This window comes from Gymnogyps californianus, chromosome 3 (genome assembly GCF_018139145.2).
Source record: "Gymnogyps californianus isolate 813 chromosome 3, ASM1813914v2, whole genome shotgun sequence".
NCBI lineage: Eukaryota > Metazoa > Chordata > Aves > Accipitriformes > Cathartidae > Gymnogyps > Gymnogyps californianus.
Window position 1 is genome coordinate 19,815,896 of NC_059473.1, and position 14,002 is coordinate 19,829,897.

Sequence of the window (14,002 nt, forward strand, 5' to 3'; positions counted from 1 at the left end):
CAGGATGGTGGGTCCCTGCAAGATGAAGCACAGCAGGTCAGGGAAAGAGTAAGACATTGACATGTCCCCATGAGGTCTTTTAGGATCTCAGAAGAAACCATAGCTGAAAACCAAACAGTCTTCAGTCACAGACTCAGAGGGGAGGTACAGCGCATGTAAAGCTGTGAAAGGTACCTCAGGAAACCCAGGTCATTCACATGCGGTATGTCCAGCAATATAGTAAGTATAGATATTCAGACACACGCAAGCACAGGGTGGATTTAGGTTTTGGGGGCTAGACCTCATACAATCAGCACTGGTGAAACCTCTGCACTAAACCTTCATTCGGCAGCGTTTCAGCCTCCCCTATTTTATTGTACCCTAGTTTGCATGTCTTGTATCCCACGGGCAGTCCCCTGAGCAGCACCCTTGAAAGAAATTGAACCAAAAGTGTCTTCCGAATATCCCACATGGAAGCGAACCAGTTACGTACAGCAGTCACAGCAGCTGCTCCTATTCTTGTATCATCATGTCTGTTGTCAGGAAGGAGAAAAGGGAGCCTGGAAGGAACCGGGGCAACAACTTGGATACTCTGGGGAAAAAACACCTGATTAGTATGTGTGATTTCAGCTCTACAGGCTGGCATCATTGCTAGCTGGACAGAAATGCCAGGCAGGCGTAGGGAAGAAGCACATCATGTATCACATCCCATATCTCTCTAGCAGGCAGGGGAAGTACGTGGCTTTTTACGTGCTACAGTTGCCCAGGTGAGTTCATGGAGCATTGCAGTGTGGAGGGCCGTCCTAGCCCAAACTACTTCCTTAGTCCCTAATCTGCTTGTGTTAGCTATGGAGATTGCAGAGTACAGGCAGGAGTTGCTCTGAATCGGTGTGGTGAGTCCCTGTCTTCAGGTTTATGGGACTTGCTCCCAAACTGTTGTCCCTCGTGCTACTGCAGAAGGTCCTCAGGGCAAGGGTGTGCCATGCTGCGAGGATTTAAAGCAATGCAGAGGTTTCGTTCAGGAGGTCTGTGCTGCAGCAGATGTCATCCTCGGGGACCGTTATCCTCAATACCCTTGAGTTCTGGATAAGCTTCACCCAAACTCAGCTTTGTTATTTTCTTAATAGTGAGTATGGTGCAAAGCATTCTCCTGAAAGCTCTGGAAGCTGCTGGTCCAGTCCATAAAGGGGCTTGGCTGTGTGGTGCTCCTCACCGATGGTTTTTACTGTGCATCTGCTTTTACCCAGGTTCCAGCAGCATCATGGTGGCACCAGTAGTAACAGTGTAAAAGCACTTACCCTCTTTTGGTCTGGACAGTCATCTGTGAGGCACTAAGAGAGCTACCTACTCGCTAGGTCACTACAGCTGTCGGTCACCGCTGACCTGGGCCAGATTTGAATGCTGAGAGGTTTCACCCTGTCATTCTTCTCCAGAGGCAGCTGCTCTTCCTGAAGAAGTCTTTCGAGAGCATTTCTAATGGATGCAGGAAAGAGAAGAAAACGCATCCCCAGGCTTTTACTTCCGTGCTGGCATTGCATTGCTTCCTGTGACCCTCTCTCCTCCCAGCAATGCATGGCTTTAAGGTTGCATAGGCTGGGTGGAATATATTTTAGAGCAAGACTCTATTTAGCCGTGATGTCAACTGCAGCCAACTATAAAAAGCTCAGTAATGCTCTTTGAAAGTGTAACAGCTGCTGCTCTACACAGTCTCTGGTGTATTACCAGTCCGCCCTATTTCATGTGCACACAACCAAAATAAAATATTATAGCAATCATCTTATTATATAGTTCAAGGAATTTGGGACACAAACTCCCCAGAAACCAGGAGGAATTCAAGGTTAGCCAAACTGAGTAATTTTACACAGTTTGTTAACAGAAAGGTAATTTTATCCGGCTTTGCAATGTAGCCTGACTTTTACCTAGCACTTGACTACATGCTATCAGCAATCCCTGCATAGTGACAACAGAGCAGCAAACCTTTCCTTTGGGCAGTTTTGCTGGCTGCTGTTCACGTACAGTTATAAACTGAGCTCTTGCATGGGGCAAGTCCAGCAATATATTATCCAACATATGAAACCTCGTTTTGTTCTTAACTGGATGTGGCCACATATGTTTGAAAACACACTAACCAGGTCCAGAGTTGCCCTAAAAGCAGGACTGTTTAGGAAAACATGATCTATTAATCTAGAGTGAACAGAGAGAAGTGAATGACTGTGGAATTGTGCTAGCACTATACACCACCGCGATACTGGAGATGGGGTCTCGGCTGGATCTCTAAGGACAGCGCTGAAACTGTGGATGCTATAGTAAAGCTCATTCTTTTCTAAAATCTGAACAACGAACATTTAGGAGTAATCCCCACATTTCACTCTGCGGACTTCCTTCTGTTGAGAACCTTGATACATTTTCCAGGGATGTGTCTCTGTTTTACTAAAACATGGGAAGGTTGAGCGACCTGCCCGTGGTTATGCAAAGGCCAGCGAGTGGCAGAGCAAGAAGGGGAGCCTGGCTGCTCTGGCTCTGCTTCTCCCTTCCCCTGACACTACCGGCAGTCCATCCAATTCAGTTTTCTGCAACCAAATGAGACAGCTCAAACAATATGAGTCCAGGAAGCAACAGCTACGTAAAAAAGACAAGGAAATGTTTCTGAAAAAATCACAGGAGAGTTGTTGACATGCTTTGACTTTGCCCATTGGGAAGTGCCCAGTTTGCTGTAGCGGTTGCCTGAAGTCCCGCTGGGCTGAGCCCTGACTCGGCGGGGTCCGTCATGGGGACCAGCCAGGCTGAGGGACAGCACCCTCCTGCCTCGCAGAGCCGAGCGGATCAGCCTGAGCCCGAGGTCCCTTCTGCATCCTCGACAAGACTAAGCTGTGCAATGTGGCCACAGTGTTGTAGGCAGGTTGATTTTGTTTGTTTTGTAGTGCAGATAGGGCCTTTGTAGCATGAGTGAAGAACAGCCTGTTCCTAAGTGACGTGCAGACTTCTCTGACACAGGTTTGAAGCAGCGGTGAGCTCACCAGTCTGCGAGGAAACGGTTGGCTGCCAAACACGGCTGTTACCAAAGGTGACGGGACAGTTAGGCAATGTGAGGAATGATTTGGCATCAGACAAAGCCGCTGGGATGGAAACGTGCACACCACAGGATGGGCTCGGCTGCGTCTCTGAGCGCTGGCTGCACCCAGCTCCCGAGCAGGGATGTTTCATCCATGAGGAAATCAGAGGCACCCAGAAATGAAAGCAAGCGGCCTCCAGTCACACAGGAAGCTTGGGAGGGAGCCAGGGAGCAGCCTCGGTGCCCAGGCATGGTGCTGCGGGTGCAGGCCCATCCTTCCCTGCCAGCCCTCTGGAAACCCCTTGGGCTCTCCCAGTTTGCCAGGATGCTCGGCTGTTCACTGTGCTGCGGGCACGAGCAGCGTTAGCAGAATGAGGAGCAGACTGGGGGAGCTAGTTTCTTCTATGTACAAATACACACGCAAACACACACCGTATGGTTGTTTAAATAAAGTGATGCTGAAGAAGGGTGACTTGTGTCAACAGAGAGAGATGAATTTACATGCTACAGCGTGTAGCAATATGCTGTCGGGTAAGAGCTGGCACATTTTTTGTGTCCAGCCATGTATACATAATGGTATCACAAGGGGAGCTGAGTTGCTGTGGAATTTAAGGTTGTGGGTTTTTAATAGCACCTAGGAAACAGGATACTGGAAATCCTTGAACATTCAGTAACTTCCCAGCCAGAGCCTTTATTTGTCCTCTAATAGTCTGCAGATTATTTAAGATTTTACTATATGCCTTGATAACTAAGAGCTCAGTTCTTTAGATATTGAGCAGCCTCCATTCTGAGTAGGGACGACTGAGATGTTTTGCAAAGCTTTTGTTTACCTTTGTCTGAGGCTTTGTGACAACTAAGTGGCTTCCACACTTCTAGAAGTGAGACCGGTATATCATTGGCTGTGAGCCCGTTTGTTCAAAGAAGAAAGGAAAATAGTACTGCAATCCTGCACGGGTGACAAGATGAAGCTGTCTCGTACAATAGCCATAGAAACCTCAGGCTCCTGGCGTTCTGACTCCCTGGCTATGATTTTCCACAGTGACCAAGTAATTTATTTAATCCTTTCACTACCTCTTTGTAGAGCCTTGGAGCTTTAGGGTGTCAGAAGGAATCATCAAACTAACTCCTGCAAGGCATTAGAAGGCAAGATTTTGCCATGTGTCACTGGGGGAAAAAAAACCCAACTTTTCTTTCAAAACAGATGTTTTCCCTCTAATATATTTTACAAGTTGAGGAAAACAAGCTCTTTCAAAAAAGAAAATTAATTGAAAATTTGGATCATTTTGCAATGAACGTGATGCTAAGCTGACATCTTGTTTCTTTCACTTGTGGTTAGAGAAATTTTCTTCTTCAGATCTTCAGGACTTTCCAGTCCTCCTGAAGGATTTTTCTCCTGACTCCTAGGTGACTGTTAAAAAGATAAAAATTATTAGATATTTTGTAGTGCATTAACTTATGTGCCTCTAAATAAGTATTATTTTCATCAAACCAGTCATATTGGATACTCTTACTTATTTTTGTGGGATTTGGGAGTCCTAATCAGGACCAGCCCCTTCCTGACATGACCGCTAAAGCCTGGGGACTGGATTATTCTGTTAAAGTGATCAACAGTGAGATAATTACATTTTGTGTGCAAAATGTAGTGAGGGGGTCGGAACGAATACCCACTGACCTGAATGCGGCATTTCACACCACAGCGCTAAGGTTCAACCAGCAAAGATTGCTACTGCCCTCTTTTTGAATAGAGAGGATTAGCAAGAACCAGCTGTCTGTCATGGCTAATGGGTTACTGGGAGGTGCTGGGCACACTACTAGTGATGTTTGGGACTCCATCTGGCAAGGAATTTCCTTCCCCAGGTTTTGATCTGGAAAGAATAGTCAGTTGCTGTTGCAAATATCTGTTCTCTAGCTGGAAAATATTGTTGTTTTGCTGTTATATAAAGGCTACTCAACGATTACAATGATGGGCACTCTATGGAGGCCTGTAATAAAAGCAACGCACAAAAGGAGTTATTACAGTCACGTATTTTTGAGCCTAAGGGCTTGTCTATACCAGGGATATTTTTTTTTGCTGTATCTCAGTGAGGTTAAAGATGCACTCTTCCTGCCTATGTCTGTATAGCTACATCTAAACGAGGGCTTTTATCAGCATAACTATGTCAGCAAAAGACCCAGCTCTTAACTCACATAATTGCACTGGTAAGGCTCCTTAAGTGGAGGCCAGCTTATACAGATTCTGCAGACGGAAGGAAGCAAGAGAATTGCTCCTTTCATCATGATAGCGTTTTATCTCAGGGGCCTAGTGCTGACATTTTGAGTGTTGTTAACCTCTGCTATTTTAGGACTGGTGTGTAGGAGCATCGCCACTGAATCAGGCATTCAGATACTTCTCTCCTGGGAATACGGTTCAGAAATCTGGCTGGTAAGATGTAATCACCTTCATTAAGCTTTTCCTTTGAGAACTCTTGCCCTGTTTTTCCCTGATGAAACTCCCTCACATGCCAGCCATCCCAGACTCTGTGTTCCATGAGATACATGATGAGGTCCCCAGTGGATGACTCCATGACTACTTTAAATTATATGTTAACACGTCATTCCCCTCTTCGTTCAAAGATTTCATTATCTTCCAGGAAAGCATGTGAAAGGAAGAGGATTCACATCTCCCTATATTTAAGAGGAAAAACATATGACCTGTTCAGCAGCAATTCCTCTCAAGCATCAGCAAGATATGGACCAGAAGGTGTGTAAATAAAGTGTAGACATTTTAAGCCAAAGGGGCAGGGTCAGATTATGGATGTACTAAATGTGCCAGTCTTGAACTCTGGCTTGATGAAAAATGAGGGTTTGGCAGCTTAAGGAGATCCTGCCTGCCATTCCCTTTGCCATCTCCCTCATTCACACTCCTCTCCTTGCAGCCCTTCACCCTGACAATTGCACTGACTCAGTTGTTTATGGGGCTGGACTGTGAACCAGATCTGGGAATAAAGCCAGTTTAAAAAAAGAGAGAGAGAGGGTGGGATAAAAGGAAGGAGGGTCCATTTCACTATGAGCCAGTATTGCCACTGAAACCCCATCGTACCAAAACACAGCCTTCTGCAGTGATGGGGAGAGGAGCCACAGTCTCTCCAAGGGGAACATCTGCAAGCCAAGAAAAGGCACGGTTACTAGTGCAGCCCATACACAAACTTAGATTTGTGACTCTGCCTTGCAACAAAGGATCTTGCATTCCTTTTGTAAGAGAGGATGTTACTGCTTATCTCCTTTGAGGACAGCCTACTCACAGATAAAGAGAATGGGAAGTCCTGTCTCAGTAATTTGTCCTGTGCTGTCCATTAGGAAACCAGAGTGAGGAGGTTTTAGCTCAAAGTTTCCATCTTTGTTCACCAGCCTCGCACACCTTAATCTGCTCCGATTTTATTATCCTTGATGAGAAAGAAAAAAAAAAGAGAAAAGAAAATGATGTCAAAACACTATTGCCAGTCTGATGGGACCCGTGTGATTCTCAGCAGTTCTGCTGCGCAGTAGATTTCAGTCTACGGTTGTTGCCACTGTGAACAACTTCCAAGGTCCACAAAAGCCACAAAGGAATGGAAATCAATAGATTTAGTCCTGCTATGCAGGATCTGCCTCTCCACTAGCAGTCCACAAATCAGAAGAGTTTGAAATTGCCTGCTGGAGTGCAATTCTACTCGCACAGAATAAGGGGGATAAAAATACACTTCCTGCACTGAAAAGATGTTCATTAGAGCAGAAGAGCACAGGTAGGGAAGCAAACTGTCTAGTGATCTGACTATTGCAGGAACAGCGGGGTGGCTGGATTGGTGTGGCTACTTCTTAGGATGCAGTTTGGTATTACAGCTGAGCTGATCTACAAGCTAGTTGCTGTCCATGTTTCCTGTTGTGTTGCTTTCCTTATATTGCATCTAGTGGCTGTGCGGCCATAGGGCTAATCTGTTCATCTGGCTGATAACAGCGGCAAACTAACCGTGCCATAAAAATGAGTAGTTTTCAGCCAAATCAGCCAGCTGAATCAACTCACCCTGAAGCCACTCCATCACTAGATTCGGCGCAAGGGAAAGGGCAGGAGAATGCAGCTGGGAGCAGCAGTGGAGTGCGACCACCGCTATTTAGCATTAGCTCATGGCTCTAACTGCAAGCTGCCCCTGAAAGGACAACCTGCTCCCATCCTCCCTTCCCTGCTCCCGGCAGCACCTTCCTGCTGCTGCCAGTGCTTTCCTGACCCCTCGGTGAACCAGGCCTGCTCTCTAAGCCAGCAGCGAACTAACCTAGGAAGCGAATAGTTTTCTGCCTGCTTGATAAGGTGAAGGGGATTGCTGAGAGTCTGACGAGCATAAGAGCTGGCAACAAGGATGCTGATGGGAGTGTGTGGTGTGTGGCTGGGAGCAGACCAGGGCGGCTGCTTCTGACAGCAGCCATTTCATGAAACCATTCTCAATTTAACCCAAAGCAGGAAACAAAAACCCAAACAACAACATAAAAAAGCGAGCCACAGCTGAGCAGATGGGAACCAGCTGCACGCCCTCCATTAAAAAGAGTGCATCTGATAATTAGATGAAGCGGGACAGGTTTAACTCATGCTTTTGAAATGTATGTTATCCTTCTGTTTGCTGAATGGAAGGAGTGACATGTATAGCACCATGTATTGCACACATAGCTTTGCTCTTCCCAAGAGACAGGCAGGAGCGTCAGCAAACAGTTTTGCAAAGAAATCCCTTCTCTGCCTATCATTTTCTGAGCTATTGAGCAGCTTGGAGGCCTAAAGGTAGATACAGTTCATTTGAAAATAAAGCCAAAAGGGAAGGACACAGGAGGGAAGAAGCTGGTATGTAGCACAGCGCAGAGGAGGATGTGTCTGGAACATCAGAGCTCGGAGGCAGGGGTGTGCCATCTCTGTCCCCTTTGGGGACACGTGCTAGTTGGGGTCAGACCCTGACCCAGAGGTACCACTCCCTTCTGGAGGGGTTTTAAAAGAGCATCCATAGGTGCTCTGAATTTACATGGATGGAAATCATTCATCTGGCTGTTGATTCACAGTTTTTTCTGGGCAGATAGCCAAAAATGCAATTGCTAATTGCATCAATTTCCATGTTCTCTCTTCTGTAAAATCACTTTATTAGAGGAGTTGGTTAAATTCAGGAAGTGCTCAAATTCCCGGCCATATCTTGTTTAGCAAAGACTTCTTGATAACAGTGCTGTACTACTACTCTCAGCTCGTGTGCCTGTAAAAGGCGTGGTTGTTTACACAGTTACGCTGCTGCAGATGCAATCGTATCAGCATAAGATAATTAAACTGGTATCACTTATTTTACTAGACTGAACTGTTCTTTTATGATCACCTGTAGTGGTATAACTGCGTCCATGCTATGGGATGTTTGCTGTCTGTCAAAATGGGAATATTTAGTGAAGATGGACTTTAGCACGTGTATGTTTCCTCATGAGTTGCTCTAGCACTCTGTCAATAAACCTGATTTCAGCAGTGTTTGCTGACACGACTAAAAAGGTATTGCCAGACCCTACATCCGATTAACTGTTATTCTGCACCTCATGTAATAATTCAGAGAAGTCAGTGTGAATGTCACCATAAATTACTACATAAATGCAAGGCAGCAGTGCAGTGAATGGTGTTAGTTTCAAAGCAGAGACAACTGTTATCCACCCTGCTGTAGAGAGGTCCCAGAAGGGACTGCAAGTCGCTTGCAAAATTGCAGCTGTACTGCTGTATTTCAGAGTTGTCCAACAGGATGTGAAGCACATGGTACTGTTTGCTTTTGGGTGCCAGGCAAGATTAGACTATGCTTTAAAGGAGACCTCTTGAAGGAAAAAGAAAATGGAATTGTGGTTATTTTCAGGCATGGACCCAAATTGCATACAGGTTTCTACTCGGAAATTGCATACAGGTTTCTACTTGGAAAATTACCTTTCTCTTTTTTTTTTTCTCTCTCTCTGTTTTTGGGGCTCTCATTAGTTGTTAGAAAAACTGAAGGAGGAGACTGTGGTGGAGGTCTTGCAGAAGAAGATTCAGAGTGCTCTCTTGCTTAACTGAAAAGTAGAAACAAAATCTTGAGTTGGCTTATTTTTCTCCACAGGCATACAACATTTGCATAAAAAAGTAGTAATGAAAAAGGACAGATTTAAATGACTTAAGAGAATTTTCTCCCAATGAATCCTGTGGTGCCATTATACACTTTTTTGTCCCAGATCTGCCAATCCCAGTAGGTCCAAACCCAATTTACTGTGCATGCACAAATGGTTGGAATGTGATCCTTGAGTTTAATGTGTCCTGAGCATCTAAAGAGTTACTGAGAAGATCTGCTGTCTGTCACATGTACAGTAGGGTCACCCTGGGCTCCTAAACTTCAGGAAAACCAATAAGCAGCCACAAAAAAGCAGCTTGGTGGTAGATGAGTTTGACTGGTCAGCAAAATGGGCAACACTGGCAGATTCACTGTAGCTCCTGGGACAAAGATATTTTCCAACAGGCTTCCAAAAAAAAAAAAAAAATCAATTTCTATAAAATGACTGTGATCAAGAGAACTATAAGGGGAAAACAAAAATATTTACATATACTCTTTATTCTAGATTATATCAGCCAGAGCAATGTAGAGACAGAAGCACAAATCAAATTTGTTTTCCTTTGTGTTGCTAGCAGAGTTGGGAGTCCACTACACTGTAACAGTGCCTCCATGGGTGGTTTTACAGTGTAAGATCAGCTCCTAACCAAACAGCTTGTATCCGTGCTTTAAGGAAAGGCAGACAGACAAAGAGAAAGACTGTAATTTGAAGTAAAAGAACTTGAACACTTTCTTCCTTCTGGTCCTGGTCTGTCTCAGCCAGTACAACTCTCATGAATGCAAAATGAAGACAGTGAAAAGAGGAACAGAACTGTCATGTTCTGGAAAAAGGTAAATCCTGTTACTACTCACAAATGCAATTCAATTGCCAAACCCTGGGAAATTTAATTCTTCCATTAACCTGATCACCCTCCCAGAGATACATGTAGCCTTTCCTTCCAGGCAGCCCACTCTCTTCTCTCCCAGCTACAGGAGCTCTGGGCTGGTACGATAACACTAGGGCTGGGAGAGATGTTCACACCTGGTTTATTTAACGTAGCCATTCCTGAGAAGCTGATAACAATATTTTCATAGTGAATGATTTGCATTTCTGAGCCCATAGCACAGTGCCAGACCCAGCTGCTCAGAGATGTTCATTTGAGATAATCGAATATTTAGCAGCTGTTGCTCTAGCAAACACCACATTAGGCCATGTTTTACAGAACGGGGTTCCTTCCTCTGTTAGCCTCCACTGCACAAGTGGAACTCCTCCAAAGGACAGTCCCCACCGCAGGAAGCCCACGGGTTTCACCCATGGGTGCCTGGGAGGAAGGGCTGACGGTCTGGTACCTGTGAACACCAGGAAGAGTAGAAGAGCTGTTTGTTTAGGTGAGACTAGTGCTCCATTAATGTTTTAATGGTTCACTGTATAATTGCAATGAGTAGGCTGGTATTTTTAACTGTTAAACATTCACCAGCTTGAATTAAATAATTGATTTATTCTATATAAAGTTTCTAGGTCTACATTTCTTAGTGGAGGGCACTGTTGCTGGACTTGACTACCTCTCTGGGACTTGTATGTCTTCTGTGTTTCTTTTCCCATGCAGAATCAGCTGTTACAAGAAATAAATGAATAATTTACTGGCTGAACTTAGCATTTTCATCTTGCCTGTGAATTAAGCCAAGGGTTTTCTCAAATACATAAACTATTGGGAACTCTTTGTCATAACTGTTTGGGAAATACTTCTTCATTTACAGGATTCATGAGCAATTCACTGAAGGTGTTAGAAGTCATACTGGCTGCATGCCAGGGAACAGCTAGGGCCGGCTGTTCCCTGAGGGCTGGGGAGCCAAGGGGGCTGGGAGTGCAAGCCAGCGGGTCGGGGTGCAGGTGAGGATCTGGGTGCCCGTGGCCATAGCTCAGGCGGGGGCCTAGGACAAGAGCCTCAGCTGAAGCAGCTCCTGAGGGCCAGGGCTCGGTGCCGGCGGTGGCCTCCCCGCCACGCTGCCTGGGAGCGCTCCCCATGTCCACGAGCAGGCCCTGAGCCCTGGCCAGCAGCGGGGAGGATATGCTCAGGGCCCCGTGGCTGCCTGGACACGTAGCTCCGGGTAAATATTTTATACCTGATGAGCCAGGATTCCACACTGTAGCTTAAATAACCATCTCTGCAAATTCAAAATTTTCTTCTGGAAAAATATTTTGTTGTTTGTTATTACATTATCCCAGACCAGGACTTCCCGACTCCTCTCAAAATTTGAACCTCCATTTTTTTTTCTAATGTATCATCTTACAGTATTCCCCTTCCTATACCTAATCATGCACTCAGCTTGTCCACCAGTTGCACATCACAGCATTTACTGACACCGCAGTGTAACAGTAAGTTTCCGTATTTATAAATCCGGCTTGGAAGCACCATGACACAGAGGAGAGTCGATGTAACGTGTCCATTCCATGCTCACCAGACAGCTGTGCTATGGGGAAGGCAGGTAGAGAGCCACTAAGGGCAGCTCAGCGCTGCCCGGTAGCTCTCCGAACGGAGGCAAACCAGGCTGCAGCGCCGTGCCTTGGCCATGCCTCGGTTGGACGCAGCGCTACCAGAGACGTCTTGCTTTGACTCTCCAGCTGGGACCTCTCCAAGAGACTACGCTGCACTTCGTGGAGAAACCTGCTCCACTGGCGCCAGCTCGCATGCCTGTTGCATGGTATAGCAAAGCTGGCACAAGAAGAGAGGAATAGTCTCACATTTGCTAAACATACCAAACATTTGCTACAGGAGAGAGCCTGTCAGGAGACAAATCAGTTTTCTGTAATTATTCCCAAAATCAGCTTGTTAAGCAAGATGCTTGTGGAGCATCTTGGATTTAGCTTGGCCTCCAAACACATAGGCAAATTAAGGGCTGCCTAGTTTCAGGCCAGTCTCCTTACCATGAAGCAGAAACACCTCTGGGTTTGCTAGTATATAAAATGAAGTAAATATTTCCTTCCATTTGGGTGAAACATAGCAAATCCAGTAGGGATTAATCAGAACTTCAGTTTCTTTTACTCTAAGGATGCATTTTAGGATAAAGAATTTAGAGTTTCTTAAAGCAGGAACTTTAAGATTAATCTCACTATGGATTAAACTGTAGAATTGATGCCATAAGAAAATATTTATGAAGCACAGACTCCTCAAGTCAAGCAGGAAATGTGTCAGATCAAAACTCTGAAAACAGACATTTTAATACAAGTGATTTTATAAATGAGCTAACAAATCTTACAGTGAAGTTGGATCTGATGCTGAAGTGACACACTTGTAAAGCAGGGTGCAGGCTTGTATGAGGAGATAAAATCATCTGTTCCGCTGTTAGTCTGGTCCAAGAGATAGCACCAAATAGTACAGAGAACTGTGTGCCCTGGAGAGCTCCAACCGTCGAGGACGGTACACCCTTGTTCTGCAGTCTTTGGCAGGAAAAAGCAAACAATACGGTGTTACGTTTGATCCTCAATCAAAAAAACCAAACCCAAAACGCTAGTGAAGAAGCTACAAAGGATTTCCAAATGGTTGTAAAATTTCTTTTGAAGCTTAGATGACTCATCATCTGAATCAAATTCTGCCCCATTTGTAGTAAACATTGCGCTGTGTGGCATTCGCTCTCTCAAGAAATACTAACTGGAAATGAAGTACTTTTTAATGTAAAGCTTTACATTTCTTCTCCCTTTCACCCAAAGGCTTCAAAGCACTTTATAAGTGTGACAGTAAAATCTCTTCAGCATTCCTGAGACATCAGCAGATGGATCTAAAACAACCTTGAACAGTAGATAAACTCCTAGGCAGTGTGACCGACTTCAGGGGATAACCCCAGAAATGGGCGGCAGGCTTCAGTGAAGCACTGAGGACAGGGGGGACTCCCACACGCATCCCTGAGTTTCAGGAGGTTGCAGAGCTGTGCGGTTCTCTTCCTTTGCATCGGCTTCCTGAACCACCAGACAGGGACGCCCCACTTCCCAGGCATGCAGTCTGCATTTCGATTTGGGTGAGAAACATGACCAAAAGCACTTCATGCTAATGCACTCTTTCCTGAAATCCTGTGAGGAGGATCGCTTGCGCTGGGAATAAACCTCCTTAGCCGTGCGTGGGAGCAACTCTCTCCCCTTGCGTAGCACATGATAATAGTAGTATTGTGAACGGCGTTTCATGGTCACAAGGGAGTGAGCTAATTGCACATATAGCTCTTGGAGAAGTAATTGCCTTGTACTCTTTTTTTCTTTCTCTGGCTCGTTTCTTTCCTTTCCTGTGTGAGGCCTGAAGCGTGTTTCCTGAGAGAGGAGTAAGAGAGGTAGGTGGCAGACCCCACACTACCTGCCAGCTGGAGCAAAAGGCTTTCAATCTGTGACATAAAGCTGTTGAAAAATCATTATTCCCTTCTGTAAAGCAACCAAAAAGCGCATACGGAGTGTTCAGCGCCAGTTCTCCCAAACACTCACGTAACCTCCTGCACCCTGGGATGTGAGGGCTGCGGCAGAGGAGGGCCTGCAATCAGGGGCAGGCAGCCCAAGCGTTTCTGATGAAAGCAGCGCTGCTGCCTCGGGGCAGCTCCCCCGGCCGTGCCAGCGCTGCCCCGGCCGCCCTCCCAGCCGAGGTTGCCCTACCTCCGGTCCGGGGGAAGGGGACGACTTTATTATCAGCCCCATCCCCGAGCGGCTGGCGCAGGCCGCCACAGGGGGGGTGTAACCCGTGCCCCGGGAGCCGAGTTCAAGGCCGCGGGAGGACGGCTAGGCGGGAAGAGGGGGCTGCGAGGCACCTCACGGGCGCCCGCAGCCACCGCCGTGAGGCGAGCGGGTCCGGGCGGGCGCAGCCTCCCGGTCCCAGCCGCCCGGCTAGGTCAGGGCGCCCCGTCCTCCTGCCCACCGACGACGGGG

At 46.3% G+C, this 14,002-nt stretch overlaps 1 protein-coding gene across 1 annotated transcript in view; it reads right to left on the reverse strand.

The window, feature by feature from the left end:
* Nucleotides 1–14,002, reverse strand: part of EPHX1 (epoxide hydrolase 1) — a 330,376-nt gene that overhangs the window by 134,210 nt on the left and 182,164 nt on the right. The gene's annotated exons all lie outside the window — the stretch shown is intronic.